This window comes from Neoarius graeffei, chromosome 8 (genome assembly GCF_027579695.1).
Source record: "Neoarius graeffei isolate fNeoGra1 chromosome 8, fNeoGra1.pri, whole genome shotgun sequence".
Taxonomy (NCBI): domain Eukaryota; kingdom Metazoa; phylum Chordata; class Actinopteri; order Siluriformes; family Ariidae; genus Neoarius; species Neoarius graeffei.
In genome coordinates this window covers 69942958-69967026 of record NC_083576.1, presented here as the reverse complement: position 1 = coordinate 69967026, position 24069 = coordinate 69942958, and the positions used below count along the sequence as shown (strand labels likewise).

Here is a 24069-nt window from a genome sequence, read left to right as displayed (position 1 = left end):
TTGAGTATGTTTGGCATTTTGCTTTCAGATCTGAAGGCGTTTCCATAAAGATTTCGAAACAATCAATAATACTGATGCAGTCAGGAAAATGTTTCCTGAAACACATAGGTAGTGCTGTCTTTACATCTTCTCGTTCAGGCCAAATCACACAACTAGGGACCATGTGTTCATCCATAATGGAAAGTACATTTTCAAACACTCGTGAAACTGTTGAACAACTCACATTAAACAGATAGCCTAGGAACTGCATTGTTAGATTCATTCGTAATCGCATACAGGTTAACAACACTTGCTGAAAACATGACATGGAGAGGGTATCTTTCAACTGCAAACTGACCATACTTAAGATGGAAAGCAGAAGAGTAAAACTTGGTAAACCAGTCAAACATCTCACTTTCTCATCATTGTTCTGAAAGGATTCTTCTGACAGCAGATCACAGGAAACCAGCTTTGACTTCAAGTCGGCATTGTCAGCACGCAGATTTTGACACTCCATCTCCAAAGCAGTCATGTCAGCCATAGTGAGATCAGTTTGACAACACACACTGTGATCTGCATCGCCATCATCACCAACGTCCAGGTTCAGCGGTTCATTACAGTCAGACAGTCCCAGCAAGGCATGAGCAACAATGATCCTGTCCTCGGCCTCTCGCTTCTTTCTTTTAAGATCCTGACGTTGGTGAAACCTCTCAAGGCTGGTTTCTGCCCGTCGTTTTTGTGGAGACGTCAGATACTTGAACACACTGGGCACGTAGTCCGGAGATAAGGGATTGTTGTTTTTCTTGCCTGAAATAACAGTAACGACACATTAGCAACGCCGTACAGAAATAACGGTTTATGGCACAGACCCTTTCGGTTCTTGCTCATCTAGCTGCTACAATGACTGCTTAGACTGCAACAATAATACCTAACACACATTTAAGTATCCGTCGTAAAGACGTGAAACTCGAGTGACGAGTGTGTTCATTGATAAGCTCACACAATCTAAAAGTAGACATACCATCACACTGCCCTGGCGCTGTGTACAGTTTACCTTCTATGGTTTGTGCACGCACTATTTGCCATTACTTTCTCCAACCGTTGTTACAGATTACAGGGAACGGCCTGGATTTAAGAGACAAATACATGTTCCTCTTGTTTTGAACACTTATTTGTAGGCAGTGCTTAATTTGTAAAGTGGGAGGGCCCGGAGCGCAGAGGATGAGCGGCTCCGGTGCGGAAAAAAGAGGGGGGGAGGGGGGCGCGGCGCTGCGCTTCTGGGCATGTTTTGTAATAACACTGCAAATTAAGTTCATCTGCAGATATTTTGTGGATGTCGTTTCATGAGAGAAATCACCAACAAGACAGATATCAAAATCAGACATTAACACTAAATAAACTTGCATTTTTTTATTTAAATTTTTTTTGTGTGTGTGTTACATAGTCAAAAGAGGTGTCGGATCACCGGATCCAGTGTAAATAGCTGCCGGAGCCAACGCCCGAGGTTCCGGAGCGCGCTCCGGCTTGCTCCCCCTCAAATTAAGCGCTGTTTGTAGGACACTGCCTCTGATCTGTCCTACAGTCTACCAACAGCAAAGGAACACAACGCTAACTAATAGCTACTACAGAAGAACAAAGAGGTTACAATGGGTTATTTTAGCCTATTTGGTTACACACTCGCCGCCACAGAATGTTAACAGCAATGTAATGCCTTTTCTGGCTAATTTTATTTGTCTTACCTCCAACAAAGTGGTCACTGCACAAGCGCTGGTATGCCGAGGGCTGCCAATCTTTCCTGTTTATGGCCGCTATCCATCTTCTCCGTCGGTCAGCATTTACCGGGATCCGATAAAATGATAACCCTTGCCTTGTTTGATGGTTACTACATCCAGGTGCACAACAATATAGTGGCATGATGGAAGTCTTGCTGAAAATAAACACTTTCTTTGCTGCCGTTCCTCAATGCTGGCTGTGGTAAACTGCTGGTAGTTCATGTCCAAAATGGCAGCCGCATTTGTCGTGACGTCACGTGAAAAGGGTCCATAGGCCTATACCTAGTACATGTATCCTACCAGGATATCTTTAAAGGTTTTCTGATTAGGCCTAGTCAATTTCTGAGAGTGTCTGTGTACTAATTTAAAAATTTGAATTTGCCCCTCCCCCTGTACTCATCTTTTACAAACTGTTAATTTTACTTCCAGCTTCCCCTACTTACTACCTGGTTGAATGATTGATCTTTGGTTGAAAATAGCTAGGTGAATCCCAAGGAAGGTATGTACTAGTACACCAGGAAGAGTTGATCATGTCTAAAAACTTAATTGTCAATAATAAAGGGGGCCAATATTAAGAAAATCTGTTGAGTTGGTGGTCACTGTTCTAATATTTTTTCACACCACCTGTACTTGTTGAGGGTTTTCTAATTTGATGGTGATCCATAGAGTAAATATAAATAGATAATAATAATAATATATATATATATATATATATATATATATATGAATAAGAAATATACATAATATACTGTATATAAATATCATTATGCAAATATAAATACATTTTAAGTTTTCCACACCGCAACTCATTCCTTAGACATAGAGTTGGTGTCAAAAATACCAATGGGAGATGGAAACATTATGTTTTTATCATCGCTGGGAACTGCACTTTGTCTCCAGTTTTAATAGGTTGTTTTTAAATTTTGCTTTCAGATGCCACCAAAACCTGCAGTAACTGCATCTGCTATACGCCACTGAAAGTATATGGAACGCGTAAAAGCAGATCCACAGCGATATCAGGAGTATCTTGAAAAGCAACGGGAAAAAAACAGGGCACGTAAAGAAGCTGGAGAATTTAAATCCATAAACTCGAGGTCCAAACGGGATCGCCAGGTCCCGGGTTCGAATCTGGACAAGACCTGAGTCTGGGGTGTGTTTCACACATTGATCATTTCATTATCCCAGGAAGCTCCTCGGCCTAAATTAGCCTATCTGTGCAAAAAATGGGCCTTAAACACTAATCATCCATCCGTTACTCCAGATGATCCACCACTGGTAGTAGGCCTAGAGTCCTCTGGCGCGAGTCAACTTTCCCCTCCACATGATGTTACTGATGCTTCAGTTGGACGTTGGTGTGTTGTCCGTTACAGTGGGAAGTTGTATCCAGGTATAGTTGATGAAGGTGATGTTGAGGTGCAATGCATGAAAAAGGCTGGCCTCAATAGATGGTATTGGCCTGCATATGAAGATATCGTTCATTATGATGTAGTAAAGGACTTCATCTCCTTCATCCAAGAAGTTGTCCCCGTCACCAGAAATTCCAAGAACTTTAGGCACATCATGATTCCTACATCTACATGGACCCAACTCGTAAAAAATCACCCAGATTTGGTGTAGTGATTGGGACATTTATCCAGCGCCTGGTGTAGTCATGAATTTGGACATTGTTTGGATTGACTAAAATGTCAAAAGCACGGGCAAATTTAGAAAAGTGAGGAAATGTTAATTAGGCTACTTTATAATTGGTGTCATGAAATGTTCCCTTAGGTTCTTATATGTTTTGTTCCTAATTTTGTTAACACATGGTTAATGTTGTTGCCATTTTTGAGGTTCAAAAATTAAATCTATTACTGTTCTGCTCAAATAATCAACTTCGTTGTCTTATTTTTGAACATGTCAGTACACAAACATGCTGTCAGTACACAAATGCTGCAGCCTTTTAATACATATATTTATTGTTCTATTGGGATAAATATACATTTTCAAATAGAATTATTTATAATAAGGCCCAGATTTGTAATTGGGGTCAATTACATTTTGATTTTGGTCAGAGAGTATGGATTTATTGGGCATTTCAGAGACCTGTTTGTGTACTGACAGAGACAAGGGCAACCTTGACCTTGAAATGACCTTGACCTTTGACCTTGAATTTTGCCATATCGAGCAATAAGAGGATACTTTGATAAAACTCCAAAATTGGCTACCAGAATTCTGCCTTATGAACTTATCAGTTTGCTCAAGGTCCATATCCATATCCATATTGCAACTATAGTGGAGAACCACCCATTAGAGTGGTGCAAGACATGTATGAGAACAGTGAAACAGCAGTGAGGTGTGCAGTTGGAACGACTGAACGGTTCAAGGTGAAGGTGGGACTCCATCAAGGATCTGCTTTGAGTCCTTTTTTGATTGCCATAGTGATGGATAGCTTCACGGACGAAGTGAGGCAAGAGTCACCATGGAACATGATGTTTGCGGATGATGTTGTGATATGTGGTGAAAGTAAAAAGGAGGTTGAGTTGGGTTTGGAGAGATGGAGGTATGCATTGGAACGAAGAGGAATGAGGTAAGCAGGAGCAAAACAGAATACATGTGCATCAATGAGAATGGGGATGAGAGTGTAGTGAAGATGCAAGGAGTAGACATAAAGAAAGTTGGTGAATTCAAGTACCTGGGGTCAACTGTGCAAGAAAATGGGGGCTGCGATAGTGAGGTGAGAAAGAGAGTGCAGGCAGGGTGGAGCAGTTGGAGAAGGATTTCAGGAATCATTTGTGATAGGAAAGTCCCAGCAAAAGTGAAAGGGAAGATGTACTGAATAAGACAGTAGTGAGACCAGCTGTGATGTATGGATTGGAGACAGGAGGCAAAGTTGGAGGTGACGGAGTTGAGGATGTTAAGGTTTGCGATGGGAGTGACAAGGTTGGACAGGATAAGGAATGAGCACATCAGAGCGACAGCACATGTGGAGAGCTTGGGAATTAAGCGAAGAGAGATGAGACTGAGATAGTGTGGACACATCCTGAGAAGAGCTGTAGAGCATGTGGGAAGGAGAATGTTGAGGATGGAGTTGCCAGGCAAACGAAAATGAGGAAGGCCAAAGAGGAGATACATGGATGTGGTGAGAGAGGACATGAAAGTGGCAGGTGTGGTAGAGAATGATGCGGAAGACAGGGAGCAATGGAGATGAAAGATCCGCTGTGGCGACCCCTAATCAGGAGCAGCCAAAAGTTGTTGTTAAATGCATATCCATTCAGAAGTTCAGGGATGACAGAGAGGAGGAGTATAGGAGCCTGGTGAGGGACTTTGCCATTTGGTGCAACAGGAACTATCTGCAGCTCAACACCTCGAAGACAAAGGAGCTTGTTATTGACTTTTTGGGAGGTCCAGACCAAGGTCACGGCCAGTTCTGATCGAGGGAGTCGAGGTGGAGGCTGCGGATTTCTACAAGTATCTCGGGCTGTGGCTGGACAGCAAGGTGGACTGGACTTGCAACACCAACCGCTTGTACAGGAAGGGACAGAGTAGGCTGTACTTCCTGAGGAGGCTGTGGTCCTTTAAAGTGCATATAATGGGTAAATTCAGGAGCAAGATCAGTGTCTCATCTCATTATCTCTAGCCGCTTTATCCTGTTCTACAGGGTCGCAGGCAAGCTGGAGCCTATCCCAGCTGACTATGGGAGAGAGGCAGGGTACACCCTGGACAAGTCACCAGGTTATCGCAGGGTTGACACAGAGACAACCATTCACAGCTATAGCCAATTTAGAGCCACCAATTAGCCTAACGTGCATGTCTTTGGATTGGGGGGGAAGCCCACGCAGACATGGGGAGAACATGCAAACTCCACACGGAAAGGCTAGCCACCGGGCTCAAACCCAGGACCTTCTTAGTAAAGGGACATACTTTAATAATGCACATACTGTACTTAAGAAGTGCATTTTAGGTTGGTTTGAGAAGCCATTTTACTCATGTGAAAAGCCTGTATTAATAAGGGAGAGTAAACTGAAACTCCCTTATGCAAAAACTGCAATATGAAGTAAAATTGAGGTTAAGAAATGGAATCTACCTTTTAATAACTAAAACTTTTGGCTTGTGACTCTTTCTCAAAAAGGTGAGAAGATCTTTTTGATATTGATAGTGGCAGGAATGCTCCTTTACACACTCCTCCTCCAGAACATTACACAATTGTCTTCAACACTTTTGTCATGATGCAACTCTTCAATGAGTTGAACACTTGTAAGATCCATGGTGAGAGGAATGTTTTTGATGGTATCTTCAACCATCTTCAGTTGATGGTTTTGAAGATTTGGTATCTTCCAAATCTTCAGTTTCGTGGAAAGCCCTATCAGCTGTGTAGGACTTAGTATTGAACAGTGGCTTTGGTGTGTCGTCCTTGGCTTTGGATGCCTTATCTGGGGTCAGGTGAGTCCAGAGACACCTTGTCCTGTTTCTTGTTTTTCTTTGGGGGGTTTCATGGTCCTCATTTTTTTGCAGTACTAATCCATACCCGTAGCTGATAACCACCATTCCCACAAGTCGGCTGAAGTTCCTGAAGACTGCTGGCCATGGTACCCAGAAAGAAGAAATCCCAGAGGAAGAACTGGAGGAGATGGAGGTCCTGGATGAGATTGACCATGCTGAAATGGAATTGAGGAGAGGGCAGGTCCTCTGGTGTAGGGGCCTCAACCAAATACAGACACAAGTAAGTGATGGCTGTACCATCCTAAAAGATAATGGAATGACATTCTACTGGCTTTCCCAGGCTAGACAAAATGCCTCATTAGTAAGTAGTCCATAGGTAATTCACACTTTGCTTTGGTTTATTCTTTTATTTTTACTACTACTTTTTATTTTAAACAGATCTGTGTGGTGAATGCTTTCCGGGAAGCCATGTCCCATTATGAAGGCTTGGAGACTCCAGAATCACGAAGTTCCATTCACAACTTCATGATCCACCCAGAGTTCCGCATCGAAGACTCCGAGCTGGCCATCCCCCTAATTGATGAACTGGAGCCTGAGGAAGATGGGCCAACAAAACGCACTTTTGTACCGTCGGCCATTCCTTCTGGCATATCTTCATCTTCCCAGAACAATAATTCTGCCAACAGCAGAACACATCACTACAAGGACTTGACAAAAACCGCCAAGAGTCAAACCCCTGGTAGTCCCATGCACAGTCTGGAGACGTCACTGTGATTTCACTCATGCTGACTAAGATCACATCTATACCAACTATGCTATGACCATGTCAACAAGGTCGGGTGAATGTGATTTCTCGGAGTAAGACATTCCTGGATCAAAATCCCTGTGTTACTAAAATTTCACTTAACCAATCACTACCTGATGTAATAATGGTGTGCCTTTTAGTCCTCACTTGAACATTTTTCCCCAGATATATTTCAACTCTGCATTTTCAGTTTAACAATTTACGTGACTCCATAATGAAGTTTGAAGCTGCACCACTTTCATCATGTTTTGGTTTGGTAGGTGTGTAGTCTGCTAAACTAGTGCAACTTGGCGGAACTAACCTCAACAAACTACTGAGTGCTTATTTAGGTTTCAGTGGGTTTTAACAGATTAACAATTTTGATTGCAAGTGTACGTCTACAGTGCAGAGCTAGACAGTAACTTTCTTGTCTGGAAATGAGATCCATGTGTCTGGATGGCATTTTCAAGCAAATAGTCAGAGTGGGTGTGACTGTGATTTGAGTGAAAGAAATTTTCTACAAACAAGGCCATGGTCAACCTATTTGAAGAAATCATGTTCACAGAGGAGGCAACCAGGTATTTTTGCAGTGAGATGGAGACTTTCTGTCTGTACGATTATTTAGTCTGAGAATGTAGTTAATCTTTTTATTGGTTTGTAAATGTTTTCTTCCCAGGGGATCTATGAAAAATAAAGGATTTATGGTTCATGCATTTTCCTTCAATTATTTCTTAATGGACTGGGTTCTGAGTTTGATCCAAATTGCTTATTCCTGTGTGCATGGGTGGGGTTTTGGTTTTTTTAATTAAGACTTTTTGTTCATATTTAAGTTAAATGGTTTGTTTACATACTGTTGGAATGACACCTTCCCATGACATTTGAGCTACATTTAAGCTTTGTACATGGTTGCTGTGTATATAAACTTGAAAAGGAGTATACCAATTTATAGTACTGTTAATCCTTCAACATTTTGATTTAGCTTAGGAATCTGGCATAATGGGAGAAAAGGGTTGTCACACAATATACAACTTGAACAAAAACTTTTACTAAATTTTGTACACCATAGGCTAATAATTAAGTGTTGTATTAAAGTGTTAGATGTGCGAACACTTTTTACCACCTGCCTTTGTTGATCACTGCATCTTTCTCAAGATTAGGTGCTGCAGTTCCTGGTTATTTCATTGCTAACACACATATTTGGCACAACAATGCCAAATCACAGTAGTTGCACTCAATAAGGACTTGAAATATAAGGGTTTAAAATTTGGTAACTTCAAGAAAAATTTATATGCAGTTTTGTGATGTCTTTCTAACGATATTCTCAGGCATTGTGTACTTCTGAAAGATGAACACACTGTGGAGTTTTAACCAATTGTTCCACATGCAGTTTGGGGATATAACAAATTGACAATATGTACAGAATACAGTTTTTTTTCACCTCATGACCTGATATTGGCTTCTGTTAAGAATTGTAAAAGGCAATTGGTTATGTTCTGTTGTGCAGCACATGAAAAAGGTTGGGGGTCTCCCCCCCCCCAAAAAAAAACAACAAACAATCCCAGTGTAGTTTCGTTCTTATTTTGGGGATTAATGCTGATCCATCTGTCTTTTTAGGGATATTCCCCCCAGTAATATTCCACTTACTTATGAGCAGTGTAAACTGTGGTTCAATGTACATTTTCTTAAGTGTGAGTAACCTGTTTTTGGCAATAAAAAATGTGTATTTAGTTAACTCAACAGCTGATATTGCAACAGAGTTTAGGTGATTGTGTACCATTGTTGATTTTATTGGTAATATTGGGTCAAGGAGAGTTTTTGTTCAATGGAAGACAATTCAATATACATTTTTTTTGTTGTTGGTTTTAAAAGATGTATTTGGTACAACAAACTAATGTTAGTGTTTTTCTGTGATATTAGGCATTTTGAATTTAAAGGATATACTTCAAGGGGTGGCCAGGCCTCATTTAAAGGTGCTATTTGTAACCATAATTTAAAAAAAAAATCAGAATATGAAAAGTTTCAATATTTGTCAGAAATGTCTAGTGTGTTTTTGTATAGATATCTACTGAAGTTAGCATTCTAACCAGCTAGCCCTAAGAGAGGCCTGACCAGCTGTCTTGAAATACTACTTTGTACCTTGAGGTAACAGTGAGTCACTAGCATCTGTCTGCCCTCAGTCCAAAATGAGAACAGGGAAAAAGTCAGTCAGGTATTGCACATGAATGCAGCTTTGCTCACAATTCTAAACTCTTAACAGCAGCCGTGATATGAGCTGGACAGCTGTATCAAGTTCAAGACGATCACTAACGTGTGCTGAAAAAGCCTCCCCCACTAGATTTGTTGTTGGGCTCTTTGTGTGTTAATGTTGCTAAAACGGTTGGCACAAAGGTGTCTCTGAACATGCACAATTATGTATGATCAGTACACAAAAAGCAGTACGGAGGGTGTCGTTTAATAGTAGTCGGGACAGTACTCAGATCTACTACATCTGTAATATGCAAAGGTGCTACACTACGATATCCTATAATTCAGCTGGAGTCAAGTATCAAGAATGGTTTAATACATATCTTCCATTGCAGAATTTTTTATTCTTGTGGCATACTGTACATGAGTAGGTCATCTGTGAACATCTGAACTTGAGGACAGGTTAAATAGTGGTGGAGAATGTTAGAATTGTGCCCTTAATACTTGGTCGTATACTCCTAGAACGTACTACAGTAATGGTTGAGTCGTAGGTTCTTAACCGACGTTAGTAGGCCTACACGCGGAGTGCTTGGATGCGACCAAATGCAGTGAGATGTCAGTTTGCTCTGGTTGCCCTGCCAATGACGCTGTGGAAGTTCAGTGACATGGATGGAATAAATAGCTACAAGTTTATTCAGAAGGCTTAGTCTTGCGAACTTTGCTTTATGACCCCTTTAAATAAACAGACAAGTCAACAGATATTGTTGGGGTTCAACCCAGTCTGAAACGGTCAATCGGTCAACTTATTTCTCGGGACCCCCGCCCTCGTACCACCCAGACGTCTGGGACGGAATACTGCAAAAAAAACAGAGAACCAGAGATCGGTTTAACTGCTGTTTATTCACAGTATTCTCGCCAAAGATGAAAGATTACAAACACCTTTTATAACAAATCATAATCTCTCCAAACGGCTATGGTGTCTGTCAAATGTGTGTGTGTGTGTGTGTGTGTTTGTATGTGACCTCAGAGAGGGGTGTGTGTGTGTGTCAATGGCAGGGTGTGAGTAAGTGACATTTTGATATCTGTGTCTATGTGCTAGGTCAGCAAATCACATCTTAATTCCATATGTATGTGTATGTGTGAATGAAACCTTCAATCATAAGCAAAAATAATATTTCAGCAATTCAGCAATTTCATTTACGCACGTCAAAGCGCGCGAGATGTTTTTTCGACAATGTTTTAAACAAAGACTATGTTTGGTCTAACAAAAAAGTGGTGTTCTCCACTGGACGAAGGTCAGGCTATACAGGAGCAGTTTAAAATCACTGCCATAGTATATGCAATAGTCCAAAATAATAAAGGATCTTAAAAAGCTCTAAAATATAAAGTCTTAACTCTTTGTTCAGCAATAAGGCTACCATTACATCCAACATTAAAGTGTGTGTGGGTTGATCTGACATCAAAACAGACCTTGGCATCGTTCAGACACATCTCTGATCAAAAATACACATTTCATATCAAAATAAACAAAATGTTCCCAAACAATGTCCAGCCGAGACAGAAGGTCATTTTAACTGAACCGAAGTTAATCCTTAATTTTGTCACCATTTTAATAAATTACTGCCTTCTTGGTCAAGAATAATACTTATATAAACCTAACAGATATCTTTGTGCCAAGTGACACCTACGTACGGTCAATTTAGAGCCACCAATTAGCCTAACCTGCATGTCTTTGGACTGTGGGGGAATCCGGAGGAAACCCATGCAGACACGGAGGGAATATGCAAACTCCACGCAGAAAGGCCCCTGATAGCCACTGGGCTTAAACCCATAACCTCCTTGCTGTGAGGCAACAGTGCTAACCTCTGCACTACTGTAAACAAACTAATTACAAACTATTTAAAAGCCATTTGTATAGTGACTTTTGTGTATATGTGAAGTGCTCAATTATGTTTCAACATGCAGTTTACAGGACACGTTGACAAGCCCTGGTTTTTAATTAACATTCATGTTACTTTGTGTGGGGGTGGCACGGTGTGTAGTGGTTAGCACTATCGCCTCACAGCAAGAAGGTCCTGGGTTCGAGCCCAGTGGCTGGCCTTTCTGTGTGGAGCATGCATGTTCTCCCCATGTCTGCGTGGGTTTCCTCTGGGTGCTCCGGTTTCCCCCACAATCCAGAGACATGCAGGTTAGGCTAATCGGTGCCTCTAAATTGGCCATAGGTGTGAATGTGAGTGTGTATGGTTGTCTCTGTGTCAGCCCTGCGATAACCTGGTGACTTGTCCAGGGTGTACCCTGCCTCTTGCCCATAGTCAGCTGGGATAGACTCCAGCTCGCCTGCGACCCTGTAGAACAGGATAAGTGGCGACAGATAATGGATGGATGGGTTACTTTCAGGGCTTTACATTAACACCCGCCCACCTGCCAAGTGCGGGTAAAATTCAACTTTGGCAGGTAATGCAATATATTTTAATTGTAGTTTTCTCTGAAGGCATCTGATATAATAAACGCATTGCAATGTAATATTACATGCCTACAACTCCCTTGAGCACCTGCATAAACATTCTGACAACATGTTAGAATTGTTGAGAACGTACTTTAACATCTCAGATAAAATCAGTGATACGGTAACCTGCGGTTAATGAACGAAGCAACAAAGTTGCTGACGACTGACAAGTGCACTATGTGGCAGCTGGAGTTTCAAACCCTGCTGCTCAGGAAAAAAGGGGCAGAGATGAACAGGGCCAGAGGCAGCATTTTAAAATCAATGAGGTCAGTGATGCGCAAAGCACCCGCCGAAAAATGTTCAACCTATTTAAATGAGAGGGGTGAATTACACGTCACACACGAGATCTATTCCTGAAATTACTTTTAATGGTGTTTGAACTGAATATCATCAGTTTTGAAAAAAAAAAATCATGTATGTGGCAAGAATAAGAATAATTTAAGCTTGTTTAATGGTTTGATCTGGCCCAAGCAATGAGGACAAAAGATACCCTAACCACGTAGCCTATGGAAATACGATACAGAAACTTTCCACTCTATTGCTTTGGCTTCTCGAATGATTTATTTTTAAAATAACAAACAAGGCAGGCTACAACTGTGCTGCTTCAAAAATGTCAATTTAACAGCTTCATGAAAGTGTGCTGATGGTTACCATGGAAACCCCGTGTCTCCTGCACTGCGTTCCTCCGCCGAGTCGCGCTCTCATTCGCTTTTGTGTTCTTGGCCTCAGAGCCGCGTGTGCGAAACAGACACAGAAGACAGAATCAGCGTTTAACATAATTAACAATGCACTTTTTATGGAGACGTTTTAATGTTATTCTTTATTTTTTTATCCAGTTGAATATTCAGCGTACAAATGTATTTTCAGTTCTTAAAAATGACCGAGGTCCGGAACTTGGTGGCCTCAGAGCTGGCTATGGCCATGGAGATGAACAAGACACTAATAGGAAGATAAGACAGTTCAATGACAAATGGAAGTTCGGGTGAGATTGGCTAGTTCATAGCAAAACCGAAAATACCCTGTATTGCGAAGACTGTAGAAAGTCTGGCAAAGACAGGCACCAGTAATTTTAAACTCAAAACTATAAAGGACCACGAAAAGTCAAATGCACACATCGGTACTATAACATCAAAACAGGCGAAGACGGCTGGTCACTACAGGACAGCATTGCTTTCAGTCCCTGGCTGTCATGAAGTCGGCTGAGCTGGAGAGGGTGAAGCCGCTGTTTAGAACCATTCACGCGATTGGAAAGAAGTTGATCTCGCCCCAGCTATCAATTTACGGCCTGCTGGAAGCCTCAGGTCACGAAGGCCATTTTTCATGGACCATTCAGACTCATCTGATGATGAATGTAATGAGGATATTTAATGTCTCTCTCTACACATGTTCACATACATACACACACTATTAATAGATAATACATAATATACATAATAATACTTGATAATACACATAATACTTGCATATCAAAACATCAAATGTTTTTCAATGATAAATGTTTTGAATTGGACTTTTAATATTAGAATCAATTCAGTTGTACTGAATGTTATTTTCATATTATACGATATTTCATATTGTAAGGGGCTTGAATTTGAGTTCAATAAACAGAATACTCTGTTTATATTTTTGTCTGAATTGGTTGCATGTTTTCATATAGGGAGCTACCTTAACAGCACTGAATACTTGAGTGCTACTGTAGAGATACATTATACGCTGCCATTCATAATTAAATCTAGATCTTTCGAACGTTAACGTATCATGGTGAAGAAAAAACTGCGATTTCCTGGCAACAAAATTGTAGCTAGTGAAAAGGCTGAATGGCTAGTGACTCGGGAAAACCACTAGCCACAGTGGCTGGTGAGCAAAAAAGTTAATGTAAAGCCCTGGTTACTTTGTGTGTAGATTCCACTAAATTAGGTCCTGCTTGAAGTTACTGTAATTGGTGAAAATCAGGGTTGTTTAGGGCAAGTTGCATTCATGCTTCACAAACAAGCACTCTCGAGCGAAAATGTTGCCTGTAAATAGTGTTGAAAACAGGGATACGTCGTTAAAAATGTGGAAACCCGCCACCGCCATTATTAATTTCTCCTCCATTGTACTTGGGACTGGTGTGAAGGGAACCAAAATTTTCACGACTGTAGCGGGGAGCACTTCTTCATTCTGATTGGTTGTCTCTGAATGCGTCATAGCTCATTACCATAAAGTGGCCCGGACTTCCGCTTTAGTCTGATGCCCATAACTAATGGTCTTTTTCTCTTCCCCCCCTTCTCACTAATGGCCGTGTCGCTGCTGAGAGGCGCTGGGTTCCGAGTCAGTAACACGGTTTGGACCCAGAAATAGTTATCAGCGTGTCTTAACAAATGGACAGAAGCAAAACCAGAGTCGGTGTTGCTTTCCACCTGGAGACAACTTTGTCGAGTAAAAGGAATTACGTTTGCTGCTGAACTTGCAGCATTTGTTCTAAGTAAACAGTTGTTAATGCTAATACTGACCATTTTGTAATAACTTATAAAGGTAGCTAATTATATAACATTCACGAACAAGTACAGAGGCACATGGAAGGGAAAGAGAGAGAAAGGAAGGAAGGACGGACTCTAAGTCAAGTCAAGTTTATTTCTATAGCACTTTTAGCAATAGACATTGTTGCAAAGCAGCTTTACAGAATTTGAATGACTTTAAACATAAACTAATTTTATCCCTAATCTATCCCCAATGAGCAAGCCTGTGGCGACAGTGGCAAGGAAAAACTCCCTCAGACGACATGAGGAAGAAACCTCGAGAGGACCCAGACTCAAAAGGGAACCCATCCTCATTTGGGCAACAACAGACAACATGACGATAACATTAACAGTTTTAAAATGAAGTCAGTTTCGTTGATGTTATAACTCTTCAATTGATGGAAACTTGAGTGCAAAACTGTTCATAACAACTGCAGTCCTAAAGTTAGCAAGTCAACTGTACAGTAGTCCTCAGCCATAAAAGCATTACTATAAGTGTCCAGAAGATCTTCCAAGTGTGACTTTCAACTGTCCATATGGGGCTGTGCTGTCCTCCACAGGAGTGATATAATGAGACTCCAACCAGACATAGGGCATCAGGATGGATCAGGCAGGTCTGAGGAGCAGAAGAGGTCAGCATCTCCATCCATTATCTGTAACCACTTATCCTGTTCTACAGGGTTGCAGGCAAGCTGGAGCCTATCCCAGCTGACTATGGGCTGGTACACCCTGGACAAGTCGCCAGGTGGTCAGCATCTCGATCTCAGGATTGGCACGTAACTCAGAGGGACAGACAGGGAGAGGAAAAACACAGGTTGTTAGGTATGCCCAATGTCACCTGAATAAATAGAAACAGTATACATTTTGCACTAAAGCAGGGACTCTGGCAAAACTAACTATGACAGCATAACTAAAAAGGGAGAGCTAGAAGGTAACACAGGCATGAGGGAGCCCCGGGACATAAAGCAGCCATCCACTACACCATCAACAAACTCAAATGGGGGACTGACAGCATCCATATATCCCAGTTTACCAAAACACTCTGTCTGAGGACCCTCCAGATCTACTCCTTTCCCTCATGAACACTATTAACAAAAGGCTTGACTAAACAGATATATCTTCAGCCTAGACTTAAACTTAACTTCTAGGTTCTCAGCCCTGGTTAGTTTTCTCTGCTTGCACTTCACCTGATTCAATTAATCGGCTAGTTAACAGTCCTCTGAGTTGCTTAGGTTAGGGAAGACATTAAAATGTTCAGGATAGCGGGTATTTTCGGACCCGGGATGTGTGAGCCTGTGTATTAACTTGTAGTTATTTATTTATTTTAAAATCAAAAACAACAACATGGAGATATCCTGATCAGAGCTTTCGTGTTGGTTCTGCTGTTTAGGCTCCGACCACCAGGCGGCGCTGTTGTTTGGAGCTGATATTGATTCTGTAGCAGCAATTTATGGTAAGGCTATATGTTTATTTATATTTACCGTTTAGATTAGTGTAACATCGTCTAAGCTACGCACAAGTGGTGTTTTATTTTATTTTTTGGAAGGCATAAGTATCCTTTAATGCATTATGGTGTGAAATGTGCCTCCTGTAAATCGAGAATAAAGGAAATTAAGGTAAGCACCGCTGACTGTGACTAAGCAGGCCTAGTGTATAACCTGCAGTATGAAAATGGCGGAGTAGTGACTCAGGTGTGAAGATGAACTAATGTTCCTTTTGCGTCAATTTAAGACTGAAAAGAGCGTGTTTCGTGTTTTTGGGAAAGTGGAGAATTTTATTGGTGCAACTTTTCAACCTTTGTATCATGAAAAGTACGTTTTCTTACATTTTTCTGATAAATCGGTGGGTTTTTTGGCGAAATTTTGCATTCAGTATGTGTTTTTTAAATGATGGTATGTGTTAAGATTATTGCCCACAGTTTATCATATTTTCGCCGAGAAATCCTCGTGAAACAAGTTTTACAGATTTGCACGTAATCAATTTGCTCCCTGTCCTTTCCCGAGGTGGTGACGGTTTTCTTCTGCAATACTACATTTGACCACTGAGGGGCAATGTTATATAATTCAGGACAATTTTGACATGTTTTTTAATGCCAGACATTCGGTTTGTCGTGTTTTAGCTGTTTCAATCAAAGTATTTTAATCTCGTTTAAAGGTTTCTTTTGGAAACCTGTTTCCTAAATCGGTGTGAGTTTGTAGTGAGGAGGATTTTGTGTTCTCGTCTCCGATTGGTCAGTTTCTGCATACATTATCATTTCCTTTGGGTTTTGGTGATTTTAAGACGCTTAAATCGCCTTTTTCTCTGCTGATTTTGGCATTACCTGTATATTTCTTATATTTTATACTGGTTTATTATACAATATTAAGAGACAGGAGGATTTGCCGTCCTCGGGTTTACAGTTGTGTAGAATGTCCCGGGTTGTTGGTTGGTAGCCTCGGTATCGCTTCTCGGCCTTTTGGCTAAGATCAAGTGTAGTATCTGTTCTTATCAGTTTAATATCTGATACGTCCCCTATCCGGGGACCATATATTAAATTGATTTTTGGAACAGGGAGATGGAATAGGGGCTTGCTCCGTCCACTCCACGCATCGACCCGGTATTGCAGTACTTCCGGGAACGGTGCACCCCCTTCTTATTGTTAAAGAAAGATCATGTCTGTTTATCTGTCTGCTGTTATTTTAATTAGTCTGTTATATGAGTGTGCAGGTAAGAGTGATGAAAGATGTGTTGATGAATAAACAGTGTATTAAGAAGGTGGAAAGAGTACTTTGAGGATTTATTAAATAAGGGGAATCCGAGAGAGAAAAGGTCAGATTCATCGGAGACAGCAAATCAGGAAGCAGAGTTGGTTAGTAAGGATGAGTTACAGAGAAGGCCAGAGAAAGCTACATTGTGTGTTTGTAGACCTGGAGAAGGCATATGGAGACAGCAAATCAGGAAGCAGAGTTGGTTAGTAAGGATGAGTTACAGAGAAGGCCAGAGAAAGCTACATTGTGTGTTTGTAGACCTGGAGAAGGCATATGATAGAGTGCCGAGAGATGTATGAGATAGAATCAGGAGTGTATTAGAGTGGTGTAAGACATGTATGAGAACAATGAAACAGCAGTGAGGTGTACAGTTGGAACGACTGAACGGGTCAAGGTGGGACTCCATCAAGGATCTGCTTTGAGTCCTTTTTTGATTGCCATAGTGATGGATAGCTTCACGGACGAAGTGAGGCAAGTGTCACCATGATACATGATGTTTGCGGATGATGTTGTGATATGTGGTGAAAGTAAAAAGGAGGTTGAGTTGGGTTTGGAGAGATGGAGGTATGCATTGGAACGAAGAAGAATGAAGGTAAGCAGGAGCAAAACAGAATACATGTGCATCAGTGAGAATGGGGATGAGAGTGTAGTGAAGATGCAAGGAGTAGACATAAAGAAAGTTGGTGAATTCAAGTACCTGGGGTCAACTGTGCAAGAAAATGGGGGCTGCGATAGTGAGGTGAGAAAGAGAGTGCAGGCAGGGTGGAGCAGTTGGAGAAGGATTTCAGGAATCATTTGTGATAGGAAAGTCCCAGCAAAAGTGAAAGGGAAGATGTATAAGACAATAGTGAGACCAGCTGTGATGTATGGATTGGAGACAGGAGGCAAAGTTGGAGGTGGCGGAGTTGAGGATGTTAAGGTTTGCGATGGGAGTGACAAGGTTGGACAGGATAAGGAACTAGCACATCAGAGTGACAGCACATGTGGAGAGCTTGGGAATTAAGCGAAGAGAGATGAGACTGAGATAGTGTGGACACATCCTGAGAAGAGCTGTAGAGCATGTGGGAAGGAGAATGTTGAGGATGGAGCTGCCAGGCAAACGAAAACGAGGAAGGCCAAAGAGGAGATACATGGATGTGGTGAGAGAGGACATGAAAGTGGCAGGTGTGGTAGAGAAGGATGCGGAAGACAGAGAGCAATGGAGACAAAAGATCCGCTGTGGCGACCCCTAATCAGGAGCAGCCAAAAGAAGTTGTTGTTACATGCGCGTCCATTCAGAAGTTCAGGGATGACAGAGAGGAGGAGTATAGGAGCCTGGTGAGGGACTTTGCCATTTGGTGCAACAGGAACTATCTGCAGCTCAACACCTCGAAGACAAAGGAGCTGGTTATTGACTTTTTGGGAGGTCCAGACCAAGGTCACGGCTAGTTCTGATCGAGGGAGTCGAGGTGGAGGCTGCGGATTTCTACAAGTATCTCGGGCTGTGGCTGGACAGCAAGGTGGACTGGACTTGCAACACCAACCGCTTGTACAGGAAGGGACAGAGTAGGCTGTACTTCCTGAGGAGGCTGTGGTCCTTTAAAGTGCATATAATGGGTAAATTCAGGAGCAAGATCAGTGTCTCATCTCATTATCTCTAGCCGCTTTATCCTGTTCTACAGGGTCGCAGGCAAGCTGGAGCCTATCCCAGCTGACTATGGGAGAGAGGCAGGGTACACCCTGGACAAGTCACCAGGTTATCGCAGGGTTGACACAGAGACAACCATTCACAGCTATAGCCAATTTAGAGCCACCAATTAGCCTAACGTGCATGTCTTTGGATTGGGGGGGAAGCCCACGCAGACATGGGGAGAACATGCAAACTCCACACGGAAAGGCTAGCCACCGGGCTCAAACCCAGGACCTTCTTAGTAAAGGGACATACTTTAATAATGCACATACTGTACTTAAGAAGTGCATTTTAGGTTGGTTTGAGAAGCCATTTTACTCATGTGAAAAGCCTGTATTAATAAGGGAGAGTAAACTGAAACTCCCTTATGCAAAAACTGCAATATGAAGTAAAATTGAGGTTAAGAAATGGAATCTACCTTTTAATAACTAAAACTTTTGGCTTGTGACTCTTTCTCAAAAAGGTGAGAAGATCTTTTTGATATTGATAGTGGCAGGAATGCTCCTTTACACACTCCTCCTCCAGAACATTACACAATTGTCTTCAACACTTTTGTCATGATGCAACTCTTCAATGAGTTGAACACTTGTAAGATCCATGGTGAGAGGAATGTTTTTGATGGTATCTTCAACCATCTTCAGTTGATGGTTTTGAAGATTTGGTATCTTCCAAATCTTCAGTTTCGTGGAAAGCCCTATCAGCTGTGTAGGACTTAGTATTGAACAGTGGCTTTGGTGTGTCGTCCTTGGCTTTGGATGCCTTATCTGGGGTCAGGTGAGTCCAGAGACACCTTGTCCTGTTTCTTGTTTTTCTTTGGGGGGTTTCATGGTCCTCATTTTTTTGCAGTACTAATCCATACCCGTAGCTGATAACCACCATTCCCACAAGTCGGCTGAAGTTCCTGAAGACTGCTGGCCATGGTACCCAGAAAGAAGAAATCCCAGAGGAAGAACTGGAGGAGATGGAGGTCCTGGATGAGATTGACCATGCTGAAATGGAATTGAGGAGAGGGCAGGTCCTCTGGTGTAGGGGCCTCAACCAAATACAGACACAAGTAAGTGATGGCTGTACCATCCTAAAAGATAATGGAATGACATTCTACTGGCTTTCCCAGGCTAGACAAAATGCCTCATTAGTAAGTAGTCCATAGGTAATTCACACTTTGCTTTGGTTTATTCTTTTATTTTTACTACTACTTTTTATTTTAAACAGATCTGTGTGGTGAATGCTTTCCGGGAAGCCATGTCCCATTATGAAGGCTTGGAGACTCCAGAATCACGAAGTTCCATTCACAACTTCATGATCCACCCAGAGTTCCGCATCGAAGACTCCGAGCTGGCCATCCCCCTAATTGATGAACTGGAGCCTGAGGAAGATGGGCCAACAAAACGCACTTTTGTACCGTCGGCCATTCCTTCTGGCATATCTTCATCTTCCCAGAACAATAATTCTGCCAACAGCAGAACACATCACTACAAGGACTTGACAAAAACCGCCAAGAGTCAAACCCCTGGTAGTCCCATGCACAGTCTGGAGACGTCACTGTGATTTCACTCATGCTGACTAAGATCACATCTATACCAACTATGCTATGACCATGTCAACAAGGTCGGGTGAATGTGATTTCTCGGAGTAAGACATTCCTGGATCAAAATCCCTGTGTTACTAAAATTTCACTTAACCAATCACTACCTGATGTAATAATGGTGTGCCTTTTAGTCCTCACTTGAACATTTTTCCCCAGATATATTTCAACTCTGCATTTTCAGTTTAACAATTTACGTGACTCCATAATGAAGTTTGAAGCTGCACCACTTTCATCATGTTTTGGTTTGGTAGGTGTGTAGTCTGCTAAACTAGTGCAACTTGGCGGAACTAACCTCAACAAACTACTGAGTGCTTATTTAGGTTTCAGTGGGTTTTAACAGATTAACAATTTTGATTGCAAGTGTACGTCTACAGTGCAGAGCTAGACAGTAACTTTCTTGTCTGGAAATGAGATCCATGTGTCTGGATGGCATTTTCAAGCAAATAGTCAGAGTGGGTGTGACTGTGATTTGAGTGAAAGAAATTTTCTACAAACAAGGCCATGGTCAACCTATTTGAAGAAATCATGTTCACAGAGGAGGCAACCAGGTATTTTTGCAGTGAGATGGAGACTTTCTGTCTGTACGATTATTTAGTCTGAGAATGTAGTTAATCTTTTTATTGGTTTGTAAATGTTTTCTTCCCAGGGGATCTATGAAAAATAAAGGATTTATGGTTCATGCATTTTCCTTCAATTATTTCTTAATGGACTGGGTTCTGAGTTTGATCCAAATTGCTTATTCCTGTGTGCATGGGTGGGGTTTTGGTTTTTTTAATTAAGACTTTTTGTTCATATTTAAGTTAAATGGTTTGTTTACATACTGTTGGAATGACACCTTCCCATGACATTTGAGCTACATTTAAGCTTTGTACATGGTTGCTGTGTATATAAACTTGAAAAGGAGTATACCAATTTATAGTACTGTTAATCCTTCAACATTTTGATTTAGCTTAGGAATCTGGCATAATGGGAGAAAAGGGTTGTCACACAATATACAACTTGAACAAAAACTTTTACTAAATTTTGTACACCATAGGCTAATAATTAAGTGTTGTATTAAAGTGTTAGATGTGCGAACACTTTACCACCTGCCTTTGTTGATCACTGCATCTTTCTCAAGATTAGGTGCTGCAGTTCCTGGTTATTTCATTGCTAACACACATATTTGGCACAACAATGCCAAATCACAGTAGTTGCACTCAATAAGGACTTGAAATATAAGGGTTTAAAATTTGGTAACTTCAAGAAAAATTTATATGCAGTTTTGTGATGTCTTTCTAACGATATTCTCAGGCATTGTGTACTTCTGAAAGATGAACACACTGTGGAGTTTTAACCAATTGTTCCACATGCAGTTTGGGGATATAACAAATTGACAATATGTACAGAATACAGTTTTTTTTCACCTCATGACCTGATATTGGCTTCTGTTAAGAATTGTAAAAGGCAATTGGTTATGTTCTGTTGTGCAGCACATGAAAAAGGTTGGGGGTCTCCCCCCCAAAAAAAAAACAACAAACAATCCCAGTGTAGTTTCGTTCTTATTTTGGGGATTAATGCTGATCCATCTGTCTTTTTAGGGATATTCCCCCCAGTAATATTCCACTTACTTATGAGCAGTGTAAACTGTGGTTCAATGTACATTTTCTTAAGTGTGAGTAACCTGTTTTTGGCAATAAAAAATGTGTATTTAGTTAACTCAACAGCTGATATTGCAACAGAGTTTAGGTGATTGTGTACCATTGTTGATTTTATTGGTAATATTGGGTCAAGGAGAGTTTTTGTTCAATGGAAGACAATTCAATATACATTTTTTTTGTTGTTGGTTTTAAAAGATGTATTTGGTACAACAAACTAATGTTAGTGTTTTTCTGTGATATTAGGCATTTTGAATTTAAAGGATATACTTCAAGGGGTGGCCAGGCCTCATTTAAAGGTGCTATTTGTAACCATAATTTAAAAAAAAAAATCAGAATATGAAAAGTTTCAATATTTGTCAGAAATGTCTAGTGTGTTTTTGTATAGATATCTACTGAAGTTAGCATTCTAACCAGCTAGCCCTAAGAGAGGCCTGACCAGCTGTCTTGAAATACTACTTTGTACCTTGAGGTAACAGTGAGTCACTAGCATCTGTCTGCCCTCAGTCCAAAATGAGAACAGGGAAAAAGTCAGTCAGGTATTGCACATGAATGCAGCTTTGCTCACAATTCTAAACTCTTAACAGCAGCCGTGATATGAGCTGGACAGCTGTATCAAGTTCAAGACGATCACTAACGTGTGCTGAAAAAGCCTCCCCCACTAGATTTGTTGTTGGGCTCTTTGTGTGTTAATGTTGCTAAAACGGTTGGCACAAAGGTGTCTCTGAACATGCACAATTATGTATGATCAGTACACAAAAAGCAGTACGGAGGGTGTCGTTTAATAGTAGTCGGGACAGTACTCAGATCTACTACATCTGTAATATGCAAAGGTGCTACACTACGATATCCTATAATTCAGCTGGAGTCAAGTATCAAGAATGGTTTAATACATATCTTCCATTGCAGAATTTTTTATTCTTGTGGCATACTGTACATGAGTAGGTCATCTGTGAACATCTGAACTTGAGGACAGGTTAAATAGTGGTGGAGAATGTTAGAATTGTGCCCTTAATACTTGGTCGTATACTCCTAGAACGTACTACAGTAATGGTTGAGTCGTAGGTTCTTAACCGACGTTAGTAGGCCTACACGCGGAGTGCTTGGATGCGACCAAATGCAGTGAGATGTCAGTTTGCTCTGGTTGCCCTGCCAATGACGCTGTGGAAGTTCAGTGACATGGATGGAATAAATAGCTACAAGTTTATTCAGAAGGCTTAGTCTTGCGAACTTTGCTTTATGACCCCTTTAAATAAACAGACAAGTCAACAGATATTGTTGGGGTTCAACCCAGTCTGAAACGGTCAATCGGTCAACTTATTTCTCGGGACCCCCGCCCTCGTACCACCCAGACGTCTGGGACGGAATACTGCAAAAAAAACAGAGAACCAGAGATCGGTTTAACTGCTGTTTATTCACAGTATTCTCGCCAAAGATGAAAGATTACAAACACCTTTTATAACAAATCATAATCTCTCCAAACGGCTATGGTGTCTGTCAAATGTGTGTGTGTGTGTGTGTGTGTGTGTTTGTATGTGACCTCAGAGAGGGGTGTGTGTGTGTGTCAATGGCAGGGTGTGAGTAAGTGACATTTTGATATCTGTGTCTATGTGCTAGGTCAGCAAATCACATCTTAATTCCATATGTATGTGTATGTGTGAATGAAACCTTCAATCATAAGCAAAAATAATATTTCAGCAATTCAGCAATTTCATTTACGCACGTCAAAGCGCGCGAGATGTTTTTTCGACAATGTTTTAAACAAAGACTATGTTTGGTCTAACAAAAAAGTGGTGTTCTCCACTGGACGAAGGTCAGGCTATACAGGAGCAGTTTAAAATCACTGCCATAGTATATGCAATAGTCCAAAATAATAAAGGATCTTAAAAAGCTCTAAAATATAAAGTCTTAACTCTTTGTTCAGCAATAAGGCTACCATTACATCCAACATTAAAGTGTGTGTGGGTTGATCTGACATCAAAACAGACCTTGGCATCGTTCAGACACATCTCTGATCAAAAATACACATTTCATATCAAAATAAACAAAATGTTCCCAAACAATGTCCAGCCGAGACAGAAGGTCATTTTAACTGAACCGAAGTTAATCCTTAATTTTGTCACCATTTTAATAAATTACTGCCTTCTTGGTCAAGAATAATACTTATATAAACCTAACAGATATCTTTGTGCCAAGTGACACCTATGTACGGTCAATTTAGAGCCACCAATTAGCCTAACCTGCATGTCTTTGGACTGTGGGGGAATCCGGAGGAAACCCATGCAG

General features: G+C 41.1%; 1 non-coding gene and 2 pseudogenes across 1 annotated transcript; all 3 read left to right on the top strand.

Annotated features, from left to right (window-relative positions):
- The first annotated feature begins 161 nt into the window (after positions 1-161).
- On the top strand, positions 162-7196 carry LOC132889927 (plasma membrane calcium-transporting ATPase 1-like; annotated as a pseudogene).
- A 9385-nt stretch (positions 7197-16581) lies between these two features.
- Positions 16582-16772, top strand: LOC132891087 (U2 spliceosomal RNA). Its single transcript, XR_009655265.1, has one exon. It is a non-coding gene; the product is annotated as a U2 spliceosomal RNA (small nuclear RNA).
- Positions 16773-17447: 675 nt separating this feature from the next.
- On the top strand, positions 17448-20358 carry LOC132889925 (plasma membrane calcium-transporting ATPase 1-like; annotated as a pseudogene).
- Positions 20359-24069: the final 3711 nt, after the last annotated feature.